The following is a 20,673-nucleotide window of genomic DNA, read 5'->3' as shown; positions in this document are numbered from 1 at the left end:
TAACTGATAGAAGACATTTGGAGATTTGCCCTTTTGAAACCTGCATGGCATCTATATCTAGACAGACATTCAACATTCAGACATTCAACCTCTTTATGTAGTGATATAACAATTATTGGCTAGTTGTTGACCAGCTGTGCATGATTTAAAGTTGAAGGCTTTATTCCAAAATGCTACAATAAACGTTTTGATATACCCTTTTTATGTTTTCTGTGTTTCCCCCCCCCCCCCCACCCTATTTTATAAAACACAGATGATTGAACTGTAAAATATCTAAGATATATCTGAGTAAATAACTCAAGGTGGCTTTGTTTCTGGGACTTCCAGTAGAGAATGTTGCTTTCATCCCAGCAAGCATTTCGTGAGTAGGCGTTTATTCCAAAATGCTACACTAAACGTTTTGATACACGCTTTTCATGTACTTGTGTGTTTTCCCCCCACACTATTTTATAAAACACAGATGATTGAACTACAAAAATATCTAAGATATATCTGAGAAAATAACTCAAGGTAGATTTGTTTCTGTGACCTTCAGTAGAGAATGCTGCTTTCAAATGTTGTGAGTAGGCGTCATGTCGCTCACCAGGAACAGTTATGCAACTAAAGTGTCGTCAGAACAGTTATTAAACGCAGAACTAAATTTGATTGATGCTTTGATTCATTCTGTAAATTAAAGATGTTGTTTTTCAAGCCCACAAATGGAGATCAGGACGACGCGTCTTGTGTCATCAGCATCTGTTATTCCCATATGTGCAGCTAATAATAAATGCATTCAGATGGAATGTGCCTTGACACTAGCTAGGCATGGTGTAAAGTCTGTAAACCAACCAGAGAGCAAATGACAGCATCTTTATATGTTATATAAGTTCTTCCAGCTTTTATCATGTTTTTACCCCTTACATCCAGCCCCTTGTTTAGGATTAGCATTTTATTTTATAGCTCTTTTTCTAGATGAAAATAGTCCTTCTTGGATCATTAGGTTTTGAGCGTTGGAGCTATTCAGGCAAGGGGTACAATCAGGCTAGCAATGGAGCTGCCTTACCTGTGTTTACACCAGCAAAGCACTCATGACGCTTATAAACAGATAAACCCTGTCAAAATAGGCGAACATTCTACAAAAGAAAATGCAGATCTACAAGCTCACAACGCGTTGCAACGCATCACAACGCATTGTGAGCTTGTAGATATATAAGCGAAAATATTTGGTGTAGAGCAAGGGTCTTCAGCCTTTTTCATGCCACGGACCCCTTAGCAGAGAGAGAGAGAGAGAGAGATGGAGCAGGGACCCCGTCATTTTATACAAATGTGTTGCAGAATTTTTGATTGAAACCTTTATTTATTCTCGAAAAGGGCATTGAGGTTCATCCTAATTTGCAATGCTGACGAGATTACATACACAAAGATCAACAATTAGCATACAAATATATACAAAACAAAAACATCATAGACATCATAGACATTTAGTAAGTTAAAAACAATTGCATACTGAGGTAGGGAGATCTAAGAGCATGTTATTAAATTGTCCATAGGATATTAGAGCATTATTTTTTAGCGTGAGTGTTCCATGAGTCGGGGGCATCAAATACACTTTTTCATCAATTTCATACATGTACTGTAGATAGCCTGTTGTGTAAATCAATGTTTATTTGTTTCTTTCTGACATTTAACCAGTTAAACCCTCAACAAAATTGGCTCTGAACTTGGTTTGCTCCTTTTTCCTTCTACACGACCAAATCTCTTTGGCGAAAGTAGCCGATCTACTGTTCACAACGCCTCGCAGCTTGAGGCGTTGTGAGCTTGTAGATCAGCTATTTTTGGCTAATGCTCCTCTGAGAATAGGGATAGGGTTCAAGTGGTTGATGTAAAGAAACAAAACATAATAATCCTATCACACAAACATGTGGTGGCCCCCCGTAGGGTCAAGTTATTATAGATCCCTGTGGTTAAGGACAAACTGTTGGCACCAGCGAAGGGTGTTTCTCTCTGGAGTCATGGATACAGACGAGGAACAAGAGCCTGTGTGACAGTGAACAAGATGAAGAAAGGACACAAGAGATTTAAACCTCCTTTCTTCAGTCATGATGATAGGCGATCTTCCATCACTGGCCGACACCATGGAAGATATATCTCTGGTAAGCAGCCAGCAGGCTGTTTTCCCAGAAACGTGGTTAAATGGGAATGTACCAGATAGCTCCATCTGGTTGGATCTTTACGCTGGTGTGGGCAGATGACAACTCAGTGGGAAGAAATGTAACTTACTGTACAGTGTGTGGTCTGTATATTAATTAACCCTTAACAGTCTTGTGTCTGTTAAGGAATGCATACAGCTTCTGGGCTGTAGGATTAAAGGTTTCTATTTGCTTGGATTCCCCATCGATGATGTCACTGGCAGGTGGGTTTCGGAACTGCCCACAGCCCTCCTATGTGTTGTCCTAAGAGACACAGACCGAGTAGAAAATAATGTGTGCTATGTTATCGTAAACATTAGTGAGGACCAATTATATGAAGACATGTTGAAAAGTGATGAAGTCATCCCTTAAAGGAGTAGTTCACCCCCAAAATGACTTTTTTTATATTGATTACTCATGTCATGGAGAGTAGAGTTCAATAATATTTTTGTTTTTTGTCACATTCCTAAGACATAAATGTGATAACAATAAATTTACCCCCATTCATTTCGGATGGTGACCTGTTTCGAAACGGGTCACCATCCGGAATCAATGGGGGTAAATTTACTCAAATCAAATTTTTGTCTTAGGAATGTGACAAAAACCAAAAAATATTATTGAACTCTACTCTCCATGGCATGAGTAATCAATAGAAAAAAAGTCATTTTGGGGGTGAACTACTCCTTTAAGGCCATAATATCATCCAATTTTCGGCATTGTTTTGCGCACCACCGTCTGTCAACCAATGCTATGGCCACCATTGATGTCATCCACTCCACCATCGCAAGACTTCAAAAGCAGCACCCAAACCAAAATGCGCCGTGGGCGGAAGGAACAGGCAGATGGAGGGGAACATCATTTTATTCTTTTGCCAATTTTGACTCAAGAGCACTGCAGCACCGCAGGCTGCCTCTGGTGCCCTCCTTCCCCGGGCTCCAGCCACTGTGTCCTTGCGCGCCGTGAAGTCCTTCGGGGGACAGCTCGTCAAACACTGGCTTGCGAGATCGTCCGGAGCCCGAGCCCCCTGTGGTTGGCTTACCAGGCTAACATCGGGGTCCGGTGTGTGTGTGCAACAACAGGCTGCTACAGATGTCCTACCAGCCTGTAGAGTACAGCCAGTGTGCTCTTTGATGTGATGTGCTGCGGGGGCGAGGCATGCATCAACAACCAGGATGCCAAGAGACTGCGGGAGAGGAAGGCCAGCTCCATGTAGGGCGTCACACTGAACAGTATGGAGGTGGTGGCAGAGAGGAGGATGCTTAACCACTTCCTTATACTGTCGGGCAGAAACCTTGTATCTCCAAGTTTCACATTTGTAGGATTTTTTCGTAAAGTAAAGCCCTGCTTCATCATGCAAGGCTGTCCTACCCACTGTGCACTGTGCGTCCGGCCGGCTCCACCCACAAGGCAATGTTAATATACGAAGATTAACGACGTACCCAAAACAGGGACACCAGGGTTAAAGTGCTTAATAATGCTGAACCCCTCCCATCTCCCTGTACAAAAAGCTGTGGCTGATGAGAAGTAAAGCTGAGCCACAGCTTCTTCCACCCCAAGTGCACCATGCTGTGCCATACCGTAGATTAGAAGTTCCTCTTCCTTTTATCGCTGCTAGGAAACATTTCCAGGATCTATGACTTGATGTGCGCGTGTGTGTGTGTGTGTGTGTGTGTGTGTGTGTGTGTGTGTGTGTGTGTGTGTGTGTGTGTGTGTGCGTGCGAGCGAGCGTGTGTATTTGTGTGGATAGAGACCGAGAGAAATACGTAAGTGGGTCAGTGACGTGACGCCCCAAAAAATGTGTTTTTAAAAAAACTTTAAATTGCAGGCATAAAAGTTATTTACTTTTGTTCTACTCACTCTCAACCTTATGGAAATACATTTTGTTTTTAGATATTTTATTGGAATCAGACTTTATTCAGCAGTTTGTTGTACTTGTGCCTAAAATCGTCATATGGTGTGACATGAAAATAATTGTTCATAAAATGAAAATGGAGTACATCTTTCTTAAGTTACTCACTTTATCAAAGTCCTTTATCATAACTAACCAGTGATCCACTATAGTTTTTTGAAAATTAATTATATCTGTATATTTTTTTCATAATCGACACTCTGTGTGAGGCCCATGTTCATGATCTTACAACATATTTTAAATGTATTCTGTCAAAACTTTCTCTAAAATTACACAAATATTTGTGACTCTTCCTGATAATATTCTCTATGTAATCCATAAACATTTTTTTGGTTTAATCATTAATAAAGGTATGATTTCTCACTATTTGGAATGTCACACCAAATGATTTAGTGTCACACCGTATGATCATATCTTCATGTGTCAAAGCAAACTGTGTTTTAACCTACCTATTAGTGAGTACTGAACTTTACTGATTGATTAAACAATTACCCAGGATAACATGGCCTTAATATTTCTGAACAGGATATTATTGTAGGGCTTTAACATGGGATAAGAAAGAATTGTAGTAGTAGATGGATGATGAGGATGTGCACAGGAATGCTACGCACACCTAAGTCTTCTGCCGGCCCACGGCAGAAGGATCCTAAAGGGACAATAAGGCGCATAGCCACACTTGGAGCCAAGGCATTGAAGGCAACATTTTATTAACACCAATTAGTGGAAACAGAACTCAGCATTCAGGTAAATTGCTTTTTTCCGAAGTCTCCTGAACTTGAACACAGCATTTTGTGTTGAACAAATGTAATTAGGAATCATGACATTACACCACATCTCCACTAGCTAAAGAGTGCTGGGTTGCGCAACTCTGAAAATAGCTGATCTACAAGCTCTCGCAGCACAACGTGTTGAGAGCTTGTAGATCAGCTATTTTCGCTAGTTTTGTCTCGGGTCCTACCTTAACACTGTCCACTGTCCAGTCCAGTGAGTCAAAGTACAAAAGTATTAGATCAGATTAGATTATACATTTAGACTGTATTGTACATCAGCCAGTCGTATTTGGTGAGGGTAGCAAACCGGCTGCCTTGTTGCGGTTCTGCTATGCCACAGACAACCTCCTGCTCTTCGTAGAAAATGCAGTCTCGCCCCTTTGGCTCCTCTCTCCTTGCTGGGTCATTGTTTAGTTTCTCCCTGTACTTTCTCGTTCTCTCAGCACTTGTCATTTTCCAGCTGACAAAAGAAAATGGAATGTATAGTTTAAGACAAAGAGAAAATATTGTTTAGATTGAAACAATATGTTAAGGTTTCTGTGAAGGGGTTTCTGCTCTGTCTGATGAATTTGAAGTATCACTGAATGAAGCTAAATTACATTTTATGTAAAAATGTTTAAAACAAATGTTTAAATGTACAAAAGAAACATGGAACTTTGTTATTTGTTGTTATATCTGTAGTTAAATACAGTATAAATCATATGGTGTGACAGTCAAGTCATATGGTGTGACAAGCAGACATGTCACACCATATGATTAAGTGTCACACCATATTACTGTTTTCTCCATTTAGGTTTACCTTGAGGCTACTATGTACACATTAGCATGCTAACAGCATGCTAGCTATAACAAAGCAGCCTAGATCTACATGGAAATATGACCAAAACTTCAAATAACTTAAGCTTTTTTTAAAGAAAAGGTGTCACACCAAAAGACATCCAGAATGGTGAGTTTGTCAACGTTTCAACAAGATGGCATTTCATGAAAATGTTAAAATCATAACTCACCTCAGACACCTGTCTTGCAGTTGTGCTGGGAGTGCTGAATAGCCTTACAGAAGAAGGACCTCTCTAGCCAATAGGTGTCCAAATAATTGCCTGTTTAATTTTTCCAAACTACTGTCACACCAAATGATTTTGGGTTGGGGGACAAAATGTTTTTGATCAGAAATGACTGAAAACATTATGCTTTGACTTTGAAAAGATATAGGCTCAAAATAGACATTTTTTTAGCCTAAATTCATTTTCAAATGATTTTTAGCAATTCTTTTTCTTAGTTTTATTCAAGTTCCCACTTTGAGAAACAAGGTCAGGACAGTCACACCATATGAGTTTTGCCATGTTTGGTTGAAGATTCTGAAGAAATGAGGAATGAAATGTTTTAATCTTGAGTAAGTTCACATAAAGCTTAATGTCCTGCACAATATTCAGAAGGTTTTTGACAAATATATTTTTTATTTATACATGTTTGACACCGAGGACAGCGAAAACGTTACGTCACGTCACCCACCCAAATGCAGAGGGCAGGGAGTGCAAGGCGGAGGAGGGAGGCGAGCGTGCGAGCGTCGATAAACAACAATTTAATAGTACAATCAATCTTTAATAGCGCAATCAGCCATTTAATAAATGACTCTGCAAGCAGTGCTTCAGGAGAATCCAACGTGAGCCCCTTTGACTTCTGATCGAAGTTCACTGCGTGGGGAGAGAGAGAGGGAGAGAGAGAGAGAGAGAGAGAGAGAGAGAGAGATATTAGCAGAGAGGGACAGTGGCGTCAGTTCAGAAAAAGGTAAGGTATGGCAACATGCCATACCTTAGCAACAGGCATGATACATTTATTTTAAGAAGTACATTTTATTTTTCCCCCGTTTCTACAGTTTCTTGGGCTGGATATGGCAGCCTGGAATGGTTGTTCAAGTGCAGCTAAACTTGGCATGTTAGTACACGTGCCACAATTAACACTAATTAATTGCACCTGTGGAGCTGACCTGTGGAACCTGGGAATATACATGGAGAATATAATTATAATACCTTGTTAAAGTGACCATTTTGTTAAATTTTGTAGTTATTTTACTGTAATTTAACAACATAGTAACCAGAACAGATAGACAAAGAGTCATTCATGGATATTTTCAAAAGTAACTTTTATTTTACCCCCTGGACCCAGGGTATGGCATCTGCATACCCCTGCCATACCCAATTGACGCCCCTGGAGAGGGAGGAAAGGAGGAGAGTTGAATGGGTAAAGACAGGAGAGGCGACAAAGGAGAGAACGGATGAAAGGGAATAAGGGATGAGGAGGTGTAAACTTTGGGCATCGTATAACTGCTTCTGGGGATTCTGGGGATTGTAGTATTGACTGTTTGGTTGCCTTTATGGGAGCTGAAAGGAGTGTGTCTCTGTACCCCGGTGGACGGTGTCTGACAGATCTTTTTGTTGTTGTTTTAATGGCCTCTGAGGGGCTCTGACTAAACCCCATAAAGAGACAGAGAGTCCATTTGAACCACGGCAAGCAACTCAGCGGTACAGGATCAGAGTGTTGTCCCGGGGACTAGTATTGTAGCTGTCAGGGGCTTCAGAGCTGTGCCCTCTTGGACTGATGGACAGTCTAAGGTCGCTGCCAGACCCCTCTGCTGCAGTAGACGTCAACACAAGTACAGAATACTGGACAGAAGGGTACAATTTTGTAATACATTTAGCGTTGTATTTTTTTTTAAGCATTACCATAAATTAAAGGAGTAGTTCACCCCCAAAATGACTTTTTTTCTATTGATTAGTCATGCCATGGAGAGTAGGGTTCAATAATATTTTTTGGTTTTTGTCACATTCCTAAGACAAAAATTTTATTTGAGTAAATTTACCCCCATTGATTCCGGATGGGGACCCTTTTCGAAACGGGTCCCCATCCGGAACGAATGGGGGTAAATTTATTGTTATCACATTTTTGTCTTAGGAATGCGACAAAAAACAAAAAATATTATTGAACTCTAGTCTCCATGGCATGACTAATCAATAGAAAAACAGTCATTTTGGTGGTGAACTACTCCTTTAAGTCACATTGGAGTACGTTCTTTTATGTCAGTAGTACTTTTTTGTATTCTGTATTTTTGGTTAAATGTTCTTTCCCTCACCTGCACGTGCGCGCGCACACACACACACACACACACACACACACACACACACACACACACACACACACACACACACGCACACACACAAACACACACACAAACACACACACAAACACACACACCAAACATACATGATTATTTGAAGTCAAAATGTAATTCCAACCGGGGCAGGAATGCCTGCGGCCTTACACCTGCTTAAGGGCTCCGCAGGGCGTCATCCTGTGAGAGGTTTATTTGGCCGACCTCCTCAGGCGAGCCTGTGTCTCCCGCGGGCGGGATCTGTTTACCTCGAGCCGAGCGAGGAAAGGTAGTGGGCTCACCGGGGAGCTAGGAAGAGCAGCTGGTTCTTTTACCTCTGAATTCTGTTACTCCTCGTGTTTGCTGCTGTTAAATTGATCTTCCGCTCTATTCTTGTACTCCCGCTTGGCCTATCTAATGGTCTCCTGGAGGTCGTAGCGGGGTTTTGAATAATCCACGCAGAGTCTCAGAGCTACAGGCAGCGTTGCGCACGTGACATTGCCGTGGAGAGAACACCGGCCCATCGCGGTGCCTGTAATTCCATGTAATTCCCTTTCAGGGCATTTAGTTGCATAGTAACAGACAGACTTTGTGATTCCTTTTTTTCCCTATGGATTTGCCTACCATTTCAACAAATAGCTGATAGGCCTATATACACATAGATAAAAAAATCTAGATACCACATTCGCCACTGCAGTTCATTGGAGCAAACGGGAGGGTAGATGTGTGGCAGGCACGCTGCCACTCAAAGTGATCACTGGCCAATCACAGTGCGTCTTATGCAGAATGTCCCGACTCCTGTTTCACAACTTTTCACATGTATGAAATGAATAAAAAATCTTTTGAAAATAGCCGATCTACAAGCTCACAATACGTCGCATCGCAACACACTGTGAACCCCAGGGGTCTTTGAGGGTGTTTGCAGGCAGTCCCCAGCTAAATGATTGACAGTTAAAACAAATGGACCCTTACAGGTTTATAACTCAGGGTGTACAAATGGCACCAAATGGACAAAATATGTAATAGCGCAATCAGTAATAGATAAATATATATATATATATATATATATATATATATAAAGATATATATATATATATATATATATATATTTTTTTTTTTAATTGGACTTAAAATGGCTATGGTTGGGGATTGTCTGATGTAACCTGGAATATTGTTCCAGGTGTGTGGTGCATAGTGGTGAAAGGCTGCTTCACCGTGTTTCTACACACTCTCTACTGCATTTAATAGAGGGCCTATAGTAAAGGCCTGCATGTCATAGTGTCCTTGAGCCCCTGAATGTCCACTGAACCCCCTGACTGCTTCCCATTGAGCAGGTTGGTGCCTTAATTACGACTCTGTGATGTAGCAGAATGTGTTCCACTGCTGGGGTGTGTTTGTGTGTGAATGGGTGAATGTCAAGTACATTGTAAAGTGCATCTGAGTGGCCAGAGTATAGAAAAATTGAAGGCCGTTTACCATTTAGTGCTCAGCAGTTCCATTTGGCTGTTGTTTATTCTGCCGCGGTGGGGATGTTCCCTTTATATAAATCGACCACATTGGCAGCCCGTTTTATTACTTCATAAATAGACTGCGGACTGCGTGTGTTCTCAGTGTGTACAGTGTGTGTGTGTGTGTGTGTGTGTGTGTGTGTGTGTGCGTGCGTGCGTGCGTGCGTGCGTGCGTGCGTGCGTGCGTGCGTGTGTGTGTGTGTGCGTCAGGGTTTCCGCTAGGCATTTTTGGGGCCGGCCACCTTGGCCGGCAGGATTATATTTAACCGGCCAATCAATTAATTTATCGGCCATATTATATTGAACGTCACATACGTGTTTGCAGATGAGATAGGCTACTGTATCTGCATGGTGCACCGTGCACCCAACTGATAATTACACCATGTTATGTTTGCGCTGGGCTTCCTTCCTCTTTATCACAGATGCAATTGCAATATGTTCCAACAAAATAATATCCTAACTATCTACTTATGTAGAGGTATCGCTTGCCAAAAAAAAGAAGTGAATAGGTTAAAGTGGGCGCGCAACTCAAGCGAACCATTTGCGCGCCCTGCCACACAGTGGCCTACAAATCAATAAGTTAATAGTATATGATTTTGGCTTCACGTCTCATTAAACCTTTTACACACATTTGTTTTATTTTGTTAATGTTATGTTATGATGGCGCAAGGAAGGTTGACTTGCCTCTGTTGCTTTGACCACGATGGCATCACATCCATGCGATCATAAAGTCATGTGCATGCTTGTATAATATCCATGATTCCACAGAGTTCGGGTCCCTTTTTTATTATCGTCTACTGGGTCCAGCTTGATTACCTCAGAACCCCAGTTCTGTTCTGATTATAACACTAAACCCACGCTGATTGTTACAAGGTGCTGGAACTGTCAGCTGTGAAACGTGATGTGTGCTTCTCCGTAAGGCTGTGTGCGTGTCTAAAATAGCAGACATACAAGCTCACAGCGCCGCGCGTTTCGCCTTGTTGTGAGCTTGAAGCTCTGATATTTCCAATGCACAGTGCAGTAGAGATGGGATTTATGGCTCTTTGAAGTGAGCCGGATCTCTGGGATCCGTTCCTTTCAAAGAGCTGTTCAAAAGACTGGCTCATTCTAGCTCACAATGCTATCGTTCATTTCAAAGAGCCGTTCAAAAGACTCGATTCGTTCGCGAACGTCCCACCACTACAGCGCAGCATGAAGCAGCAGCAGTGGCGGTGAGCTCCGCTGTCGTCAGACAGACTCACAGAACATGATACAAATTTAAAATTATGATAGGTTTTAATGGTTGTAGCTTTACTACTTTAAACAAATAATTATGTGTATAATAAGATTAAATGATAAAATAGCCTAAGAGATATTTACCCAGCCGGCCACGGTGGCCGGTGGACTTTATAATTACCGGCCAATTAAACATTTAACCGGCCAATGGCCGGTAAATACCGGCTAACGGAATCTCTGGTGTGCGTGTGTTCAAGTGTGCGTGCGTGCACATGTGTGCGTGCACAAGTGAGTGTGTGTTCGTGTCAAACTGCAAGACGATGAATACAGAATAGAAACGAATAGCCTCCAGTTATTATTGTTCATGAACTTTTGCAAGTCTTTATCTTTGTAGCGTTAACTGAAAGGAACACATTAATATAAAATGCTCCCATACAATATACGACTATAATACAGCACTCAGCTCATATTGCGCAGCCGTTTTGGATTTGTAGCCTATTGTAGGGTCTGACTGCCTTGTTCTAGTCGGAATGGAATGGATGCACAAATGCAAGGTCATTTGCACAGTGTGACCATGTAGTAACTCTGTTGTATAACAGTTTACAGTTTAGGCATTTAGCAGACACTTTTAATCCAAAGCGATTTACAATAAGCAGATAATACATCGCTATAATAAACAAGATAATATGTCAGAACACCAACAACAATATAACAAATGCATATGAATATCAATCTAAAAAACAATATAATCAGTAAAGAAAAAAGGATTCTAAAAAACCTAATGCTAACTAGCTTCATGTATGGTCATTGAGTGTTTCAGTAGTGCTATGGGTTTAGGTGGAGTCTGAAAAGGTGAGTCTTCAGTCCACGGCGAAAGCTAGCTAGTGAGTCCGTTGATCTATAAGTCCGACAGGGAGTTTGTTCCACACCTTGGGGGCCAGGAGGGCAAACTGTCTCGGACGAGTGGATTTTTGTCCTGGGGTTTTTAAAATCATTCTAAACCCTATATATTCATTGCCTCAACCAAATTCGGAGGGGTCAGACAATTTCATCAAGACGAATGAGTTATTGCAATGTTGCTGGATTGAATTTGGCGGTGTGGCTGTGCTTCTGTGATAGTGCTGCTTGCTCAGATGAATCTGACTAAGTGAAGCCTCGGGATCCAGACTTTTCAAGAAAGAAAAGCCTGGGATAGCGCCCCTGTAACTGTGGCTCACAACATTTTAATTGTATGTAGCCGTTCAGATATCTTATTTTACATCAGTATTGTTCATGTGAACTGGTTTGTTTAATCCATTATCATTATAAAATTGCATGATTTATCACTCGTTTTCCACCGCAGATCACTTCCTCAAATACTCAAAGCGGACAACAACAGGAGTCAGGTCCCCCGCCGCGTCCATTCCGAGATGCCGGAGGAGCCGATGAGATCTGTCGGCGGGCCATAGAATGTCCGCATTAGGTTAGACTAGAGCAGTGGTTCTCAAGCTTGTTTGGCTGGAGTACCCCTTTATACTGATGTCTTCCCCTGACTACAGCATTTTGCTTACATCAAAAGTCCACTTCCCTTGCCAATTATGTTCAAAATAAAACGGCATGATGACAAAAAAAGTTGTACTAATCAAAGTCTGTCAATGTTTTATCATTGACAATAACACTAAAATACATATTCCCATGTTCTAGTTGTTTTCTCACGTACCCCCTGCAGTACCCCTACGTACCCCTAGGGGTACACTTACCCCCATTTGAGAAACACTGGACTAGAGCAAGTGTGACAAAGACTCTGAGATCACAAACCACCTGAAGCAGGGGCTAACAATGATTACATGAACATGACGACAACAATGCCGGTGAGCTATGCTGAGTGTGAAGCATGTTAGAGTGAGTCGCGTTCTGCTTAAATATCGAACGGTTATAGGATTGAGGGCTTATATATGTGTTAGATTGTGAGCGAGTGAGATCGAAGGGTGAATGAGCATTGTTTTCTCTGCGTTATGTCAAATGTGTGTATTATGTGTTGCATACATGGCTGCTGAGTCGCAAGACAACTTTCAGCGAGAGCTGATAATAAAGTAATATCGTATCGTAACCAACTTTGCTTCCATGCCCATGCTGGAACTATTGCGATGCGTGATATGTACAAACTTTTACGCAACACTGTTACACAATGATTAATTGATTGATTGATTGATTGATTGATTGATTGATTGAATACTTTATTAACAGTTTGCAAATACAAGCAGAGGAAAGTACAGTAGAATACAAGGCCTGCTAATAGGATTTTAAACCCAACACCTATGGCAAAACCTATGGTTTGTTTCATTCGAAACATGTCACAACAAACACAATACTATGCAAAAACATCATATAAAAGTAGCAAAAAAAAAGAAAAGATGATTAAAAGATGAAATATGAAGATACAATGTGTCTGCCTGGCCGCGATATGTTTCATGAGAATGCTGGGAGTAATCCCAGTTGAATCCAATGCAACCGTCGTGGACCCACAGACCATTGTGTTGAATATTGTGCCAGGGTGAATGTGAATAGTGTGTGTGTGTGTGTGTGTGTGTGTGTGTGTGTGTGTGCGTGCGTGCGTGCGTGCGTGCGTGCGTGCGTGCGTGCGTGCGTGCGTGCGTGCGTGCGTGCGAGCGTGCGTGCGTGCGTGTGTGTGTGGCATTGTGTTAGCCTCCATGTGTCAGAGATGGTGTCCTATATGGCCTCTGTGCTCAGCGGCTGTTGCTTAGCAGATAAGGGAGACGTGAGGAGAAGGCTGGTTTTATATATATATAAATATATAATATATTTATTTATTTACTTGTGAGGTTAGGCAGGAGAGATGGAGATGTTATCGCTGGCGGGAAACATTTCCAGGGACCAGGGTTATTCTATGACTTGATGTGCGTGCGTGCGTGCGTGCGTGCGTGCGTGCGTGCGTGCGTGCGTGCGTGCGTGCGTGCGTGCGTGCGTGCGTGCGTGCGTGCGTGCGTGTGAGAGAAAGAGAGAGAGATAGAGACTCACATTCATGTACAGTACTTTAAGTGTATTTTAAGTACACAATGTCAATGGTCACAGTTAAGGCATCTATCAGATTCTCTTATCAAAAGCGACTTACAAACGGCATGACTCCGAGTCCATAACTTGATACATAAAACATTGATGAGTCACAATGATACTGGGAGAGAGACAGAGAGAGAGAGAGAGAGAGAGAGAGAGAGAGAGAGAGAGAGAGAGAGAGAGAGAGAGAGAGAGAGAGGCAGGCATAGATATTATAACGGAGGATATTTATTTGCACATATTAAAAGAGAAAAAAGAATGACATATCCATGGACAAAACTATAAAACATAAACAGTACAGTACAGTACTTCACCACACAAATAACTCCCACACCCCAAGATTCCCTACACATCACACACACACACACACACACACACACACACACACACACACACACACACACACACACACACACACACACACACACACACACACACGCTTAGGTTATGCAAATTAGGTTAGATATATTGACATTTAAATTCAAGCTAATTTACCATTATGCAAATTAAATGACTGAAATGTAAATAGTAAAGCTTAGTAGTCATGCTAAGGGAACACAAGCTTGTCTGAGAGAGAGAGAGAGAGAGAGAGAGAGAGAGAGAGAGAGAGACAGAGAGAGAGATGCTTGTTCCACTGTGTTATTGATGAAGTGATGATGATGCTCGTCCTAATTAGCAGCATCATTTCACTGATTTCAGAGCCTGCTTGAGCTCTGCTGTTGGAAATCAATGGCTGCTGCTGGGAGCTCTCACAACCAGGGGCGTCACAAGGGTGGAAAAAGTGGGACTGAGTTACTAGGGCTCAAGGTGGAGGGGCTTTAATTATTGTATACTTTAGCTATTGAAAAATAGCTGATCTACAAGCTCACAGCGCGGCACCGAGTGCCACGCTGCGAGCTTGTAGATCTGCTATTTTTGAAGAGTCTGTATTTTTTAAGTGAACATTTGTAACTTTGAACGAATTTAGCTTCTGGGGAGTCCCTGGAAGGAAATATTTTGAGATGGGGGTCCGTGGCCAAATTCATATAATTTTGGGGGTCCTTCACATGAAAAGGTTTGAGCACCACTGACATAGAAACCTAGGTTTTTCAAAAAACCTTAGAAGGATTTGAAATATATATAAGACTTTCACAAATTTTCACGATTTTTCAAAAAAAATAGCAGATCTACAAGCATGCAGCGCTGTGAGCTTGTATATCTGCTATTTTTCAATAGTTAAAGCACAAAATAATGTGTTCCCAGTCTAAATGGGTCAAACCCCCTACCCCTATGAAGAACATTCATGGGGGGCCCGCAGTGAATCCTTGTGCCCAGGGCCCCGAATTTATTTGGTGCGACACCCCTGCCCACAACCTCCCTCCTTTCTTCCTTCTCTGCTAGTCTCTGTCTCGCTCCGCTCCTCTGCCCTTGGACTATGACTGTGTTTGGTTTAGTTTTTGGACCTTAGGCCTTTGTCTCTGTCTTTCATTTTGTTCTGTATTTGTCATGCAGTCCTGTTGCTTGGATCGTAGCTTATAGATTTTATTCAAAAAAGTGAAGAAAAAAAAGGTTAGTCGATGAACATTCAACGTCTGGAATCAACACTGCTTTCTGGTTGTTGTTTTTTTGATTGATTGATTATTTTATTCGACAAAAATGGAGAACAGTACAAGTATAGTCAATACAGTTGAAATGTAGTACAGTAGGCTACAAGTACAGTTAAACACCCTGCCTAAAAGGAACATCCCAAATAAGACCTTTTACGGTTTTATTTTGTTTTTACGTTGGAAGCCCTCTGTATTTAATTCATGGACATAATAAATAGCAAGCAAAGAAAACATTCAATATTATCACAGTTATAAAAACACTATTATGTACAGGATCGGGGAAACAAGGGGGTGGGGCTGAGGTAAAGGGGGTGGGGGTGCTCACTTCTCGCCTGTCTATGGGAGAAGTGATAACTACAGTACCTTAGAATTGACAGTTAGAATTGGCATGCATCACTATTACCACAGGATACTATAATATTGCAGGTCATTACAGAACTTGGACAGACAGATTATAGCCTACATATTTCATTGCCAGACAGACCACGGCTGCATGGGGTGCCAGGTTCACCCATGCAGCGATGATGAGAAGCGGCCATGTCCAGTATATTAGTTGTTTTATACTTAATTTTTGCTAATGACCACAGCTGTAAATGAGTTAGTTGGCATGAATCACTGTCATCATCTGCCAATACTGCCATGCACCACCATCGTTATAAAATGAGGTGAAATATCTTTCAAAATTTCAGCAGTAAAATAATTACTCGTATTAACATTACGAAACGTCCAAAATATAGCCACAACAATGTGTATACCATACCGTTGCCCATGCAAGGGAATCCATGAAATCCAGAGACCGCCTCTTAAGGATATAGTTCACCCATAAAATTACTTTTTTTCTATCGCTTACACACCCCATAGAGACTTGAATTCATGGATATTTGTCGCATTCCTAAGCCAATAATCTGATGACCAGCAGTGATTCCCTATGGAGACACAAAGAGCCTGCTTTGTTCCCTATGGAGACACAAAGAGTCTCCTCAAATTATATATATATAAAAAAAAAAAAAACATCACTCAAAGTGCTGTAGGTCTGATGCCAACATTTCCGAACGGAGAAATATGTTTCATAACATCTATATTCAGGTGCCAAAGTATATACACTTTAAAACATGATCCTATCTCACCCGCACCCTATCAGTATGCACCTCAGACCGCCCCTCTTGTTGTCGTGCGAGGCCATCGGCTACTCGCCATGGACACCAGCATAATCGCATAATGACTTGCTGACGGCAAGGCCTTGAGGCTTGTGAGACATGCCTGCCTGTGACACTCCTCCACCTGTTCAGAAGTGTGCACTGCTATACAGTGGTGCAGGCACGTGCACACATACTGTAGACATCAAAGGGGGCTTGAGCCCCGGCCCTTTTATCCGTCTGTAAAAAAGTGCCCTCTCCAGACCATGAATGCAGTTTTTACTATGGTGAAAGAAAGGCAAATGCCCCCTTTCCATGCCATACCTTAAGGCAGCATTCAAGATAATTGCCTTGTCCAAACTCTCCTGAACTTGAATGCAGCATCGTATGTAGAAAGAATTGCCCTCTCTGGGTAGAAATCCCAGTATTCACTTGATTAAGCTTAGTGTGGTATCAAGTACCAAAAATAGCCGACCTCCAAGCTCACAATGCGTCACAGCGCGACGCGTTGTGAGCTTGGAGGTCTGCTATTTTTGATATTTCCACCAAAATGACCTTTTAGAGATTTCAGCACCTGCCTCTAACATTCTCTGTATGTCCCTGCAGTGGTGTAAAGTAACTAAGTACATTTACTCAAGCACTGTAGGCTACTTAAGAACAATTGTGAGGTATTTTCTTACTTTAACTGGAGTAGGCTATTTGCAATTTTCTGTACTTTTACTTCTACTCCACTACATCTCAGAGGCAAATATTGTACTTTTACTCCACCACAATTATTTGAAAACTTTAGTTACCAGTTACTTTGTAGATTTTGATAATTATTACAAAACATACATTAATCACTTCAGCCCTATTTACGTTTCGGCCATTTGAAAATAGACGATCTACAAGCTCACAATGCATTGTGAGATCTGCTATTTTCAAAGGATTTTATACATTTTATTATACATTTGAAAACTTGTGAAATGGGACATTCTGCATAATGATTACTTCACACTTTTGGTACTTTAAGTAAGTACATTTTGATGCCAACAATTTTATACTTTTAATCAAGTACATTTTGAATTCCAGACCTTTACTTGTAACAGAGTATTTACATTGCAGCAATGATATTAATAGTAGGCCTACTCTCATAGTAAAAACATGCGAGTACTTTTTTCCAGTACTGCTGCTATACCCCGCTAAACCACAGCCCTTTGGGTTACTGAGTTCAATCAATGCAATGCATATTAGTTCAGTCAAACAAGACTTGGATTGAATACAATGTATTTATTGAGCATAAATACATTGAGCATAAATATTTATGAGCATACTATACGCGTCACAGCTGTCTAATTTCATTAATTTCCTGTAAGCATGAATTCTAATAAATGATTTGCCAACTAGATTTAATAGGGAATGGAATGAAATAGACCCCGAGGTGGGTGATGGGGTGTTGGTGGAAGCAGGCACGTGCAGGCACGTGTGCACACATAGACAACAAAGGGGGCTTGAGCCCATGCACTTTTATACATCTGTAAAAAGTGCCCTCTCCAGACCATGAATGCAGTTTTTACTATGGTGAAAGAAATGCAAATGCCCCCCCCCCCCTTTCCATGCCATACCTGAAGGCATCATTCAAGAGAATTGTCTTGTCCAAACTCTCCTGAACTTGAATGCAGCATCTTATGTTGAAAGAATTGCCCTGTAGAAAACCATGCCGTACGTACGCACATCTTCAGTATTGACTTGATCATGTTTAGTTCAGTGTGTATCAAGCACCGAAAATAGCCGACCTCTAAGCTCACAACGCGTCAGGTCTGCTATTTTCAATATTGTCACCAAAAGGCTCTTTAATGTCCAGCCACTGAAGAAACAGTGTGGTTATAGCACGCTAAGTACAATATGATGATGATGATGATGTATAGACCCACATGATGTCACAGGGAGCATATTGTCCAATCAGAAAAGGACATACGGATAGGGGACATATTTATACACATGGACAGTGTATCAAATAAATACTTCTTACACACAAAGTACCGTATTGGAGCGGCTAGCACCGCCGCATTCTTTAATAATTTAATAATAATAATAATAAATTGCATTTTTATATCGCTTTTCCAAGTGCTCTAACGATTTACAATGGTCCATTCATTCGTGAACGATCTGAACGGGGCAGCGCGAACGGCACGAAAGGTCGCCTCGTATCTTCGCCCCACTTGAAAAAATCCAACTGAAGCGACCTTCGCTTCACCCCCACTCCACCCATCACGTCCTGACAGCCAATCAGCGTTGATGTTGTCCGGAGACACAGAAATGTTTTTGGTGTTTGGTGTTGGGACTCCATTTTTCCGGGTGTTTCGCCTTGATTCCAACGGGACATGATTTTTTACCAACGCAGACCTGCACGACCAAAGTGAAACGATAGAAGTGACTAGAATTGAAGAAATAGCTTCAGGTTTGAACCCAGCTTAACTCATTTCTAGCCGATCCCGAGTATACTCGTGAAAAATACTCAAGTATTTAGAGTGCCGATCCCGAGTATACTCGCGAAAAATACTGTATATAGAGTAACGCTGGCGTTCTTACCCTATAAACCGGCGGAAGGTCTGGGCACGATCGGCCTCGCCGATTCATCATCATCACGGATCCACGTGCACAAAATAGTAATCCCATAACATGGAGGCCGACGGCCGATCTCATCTTTAATGTCCATTATCTCCAAACAACACTTTTAAAGCCAAGGATGGCATTAGATTCTCGCAACAAAAACATAATAACAAAGGCATCGATCGGCCATTTTAGGATCGGCATGGGATGATGACCGCTCCTGTTGAATGACGTCATGACGTCAACCCGGAAGTGTTTACGCAATGGACTTCTGGCCTTCAAAATAAGACAATGGATGCGTATAGGAGCCTGTGAGCGGCACGCTAGACATTTAACCCGTTCATCTGGAGCACATGGGTTAACAGGTACAGTAGGTACAGTACAATACAATTCACAATAAATTACAGTTGTTTGAACGACAATACCGCTCTCATTCAGTGTGATGGAATCAATAATCCACTGGGACCTTTTACCCTTTTCACCATTTTGTAAGGCATAATTATAATTATGTTCCATTTAACATTCTTATTGATTATGTTCTTTTCTTAAATGTTAAATGGTACTTTTAAATATAGTCTATATCCAAGGCACTTTACAATGATTGCTTGTGCATTCCATTCACCCATTCACAGACACACACACACACAGCCATACACCAATGGCAGATGAAACCATGCAAGGCACAAACCTGCTCATCGGGAGCAATTAGAGGTTCAGCGTCTTGCTCAAGGACACTTCGATCGAACTGGTCGTTCTACCTCCTGAGCCACTGCCGTTCCGAGTTCTTAGGAACTTTAACTGTGTTTTCTTGGTTTCTCCATTTAATGCAAAGCATCGTTATTCTTGTTTGATCTATTTCCTGTATGTCCTCGCTGGTATAAAGCATTTTGAGCTGCATGTTTTGAGTTCAGAGACCTCTTGCCAATTAGGCTATAGTAAGATTTCAGTCCTGTATATATACTACATGCTCCTTGATGGTCCGGGGAAGCAATGTATGGAGTAGGATAGATAAGTATGTATGGATAAGTATATCGTCACTGTCGAAAGAAACCTTGTATCTCCAAGTTTCAAATTTGTATATTTTTTCGCAAAGTAAAGCACTGCTTCATCACACAAGGCCATCGAACAAAAGTAGTGAAAACTGCTGAGTTGTGTGCTTATAGATCGGCTGTTTTCACTAGTTTAAATCATTTTAAAAATGACATTGGACATTGGACATACAAGGTTTCTATACGACAATATCACAAGGACAGTGAATGAATTAAATGAATAACACAGCCATAAAGGCATAAATCACTGCATCATCTGCCACCATCCTTAAAATATGAGGTGAAACATCTATTGCAATTTCAGAAATCATATAAAATGAATTATACAACTACAAAATTGGCCTGCACGTGTACTCTCTCACAGTTAAATCAACACTGTTGGGTTTTAACGTGTGTCAATGGTCCAGATAAGCAATTCATGGAGTAGGATAGATAGTGGGGCAGGGCAAAAAATCCCAAGGAGGCGCTATAGCAACTGAGATAATTGGGGTCTCACCGGGCCATTCCTGAGGGGATGTAACAGGACTGCATGATTAAGAGC

The sequence above is a fragment of the Nannobrachium achirus genome (assembly GCF_963921795.1).
Source record: "Nannobrachium achirus genome assembly, chromosome: 8".
In the NCBI taxonomy this organism is placed as follows: Eukaryota; Metazoa; Chordata; class Actinopteri; order Myctophiformes; family Myctophidae; genus Nannobrachium; species Nannobrachium achirus.
The sequence above is the reverse complement of the archived record's forward strand: the minus strand, read 5'-3'. Positions refer to the sequence as shown.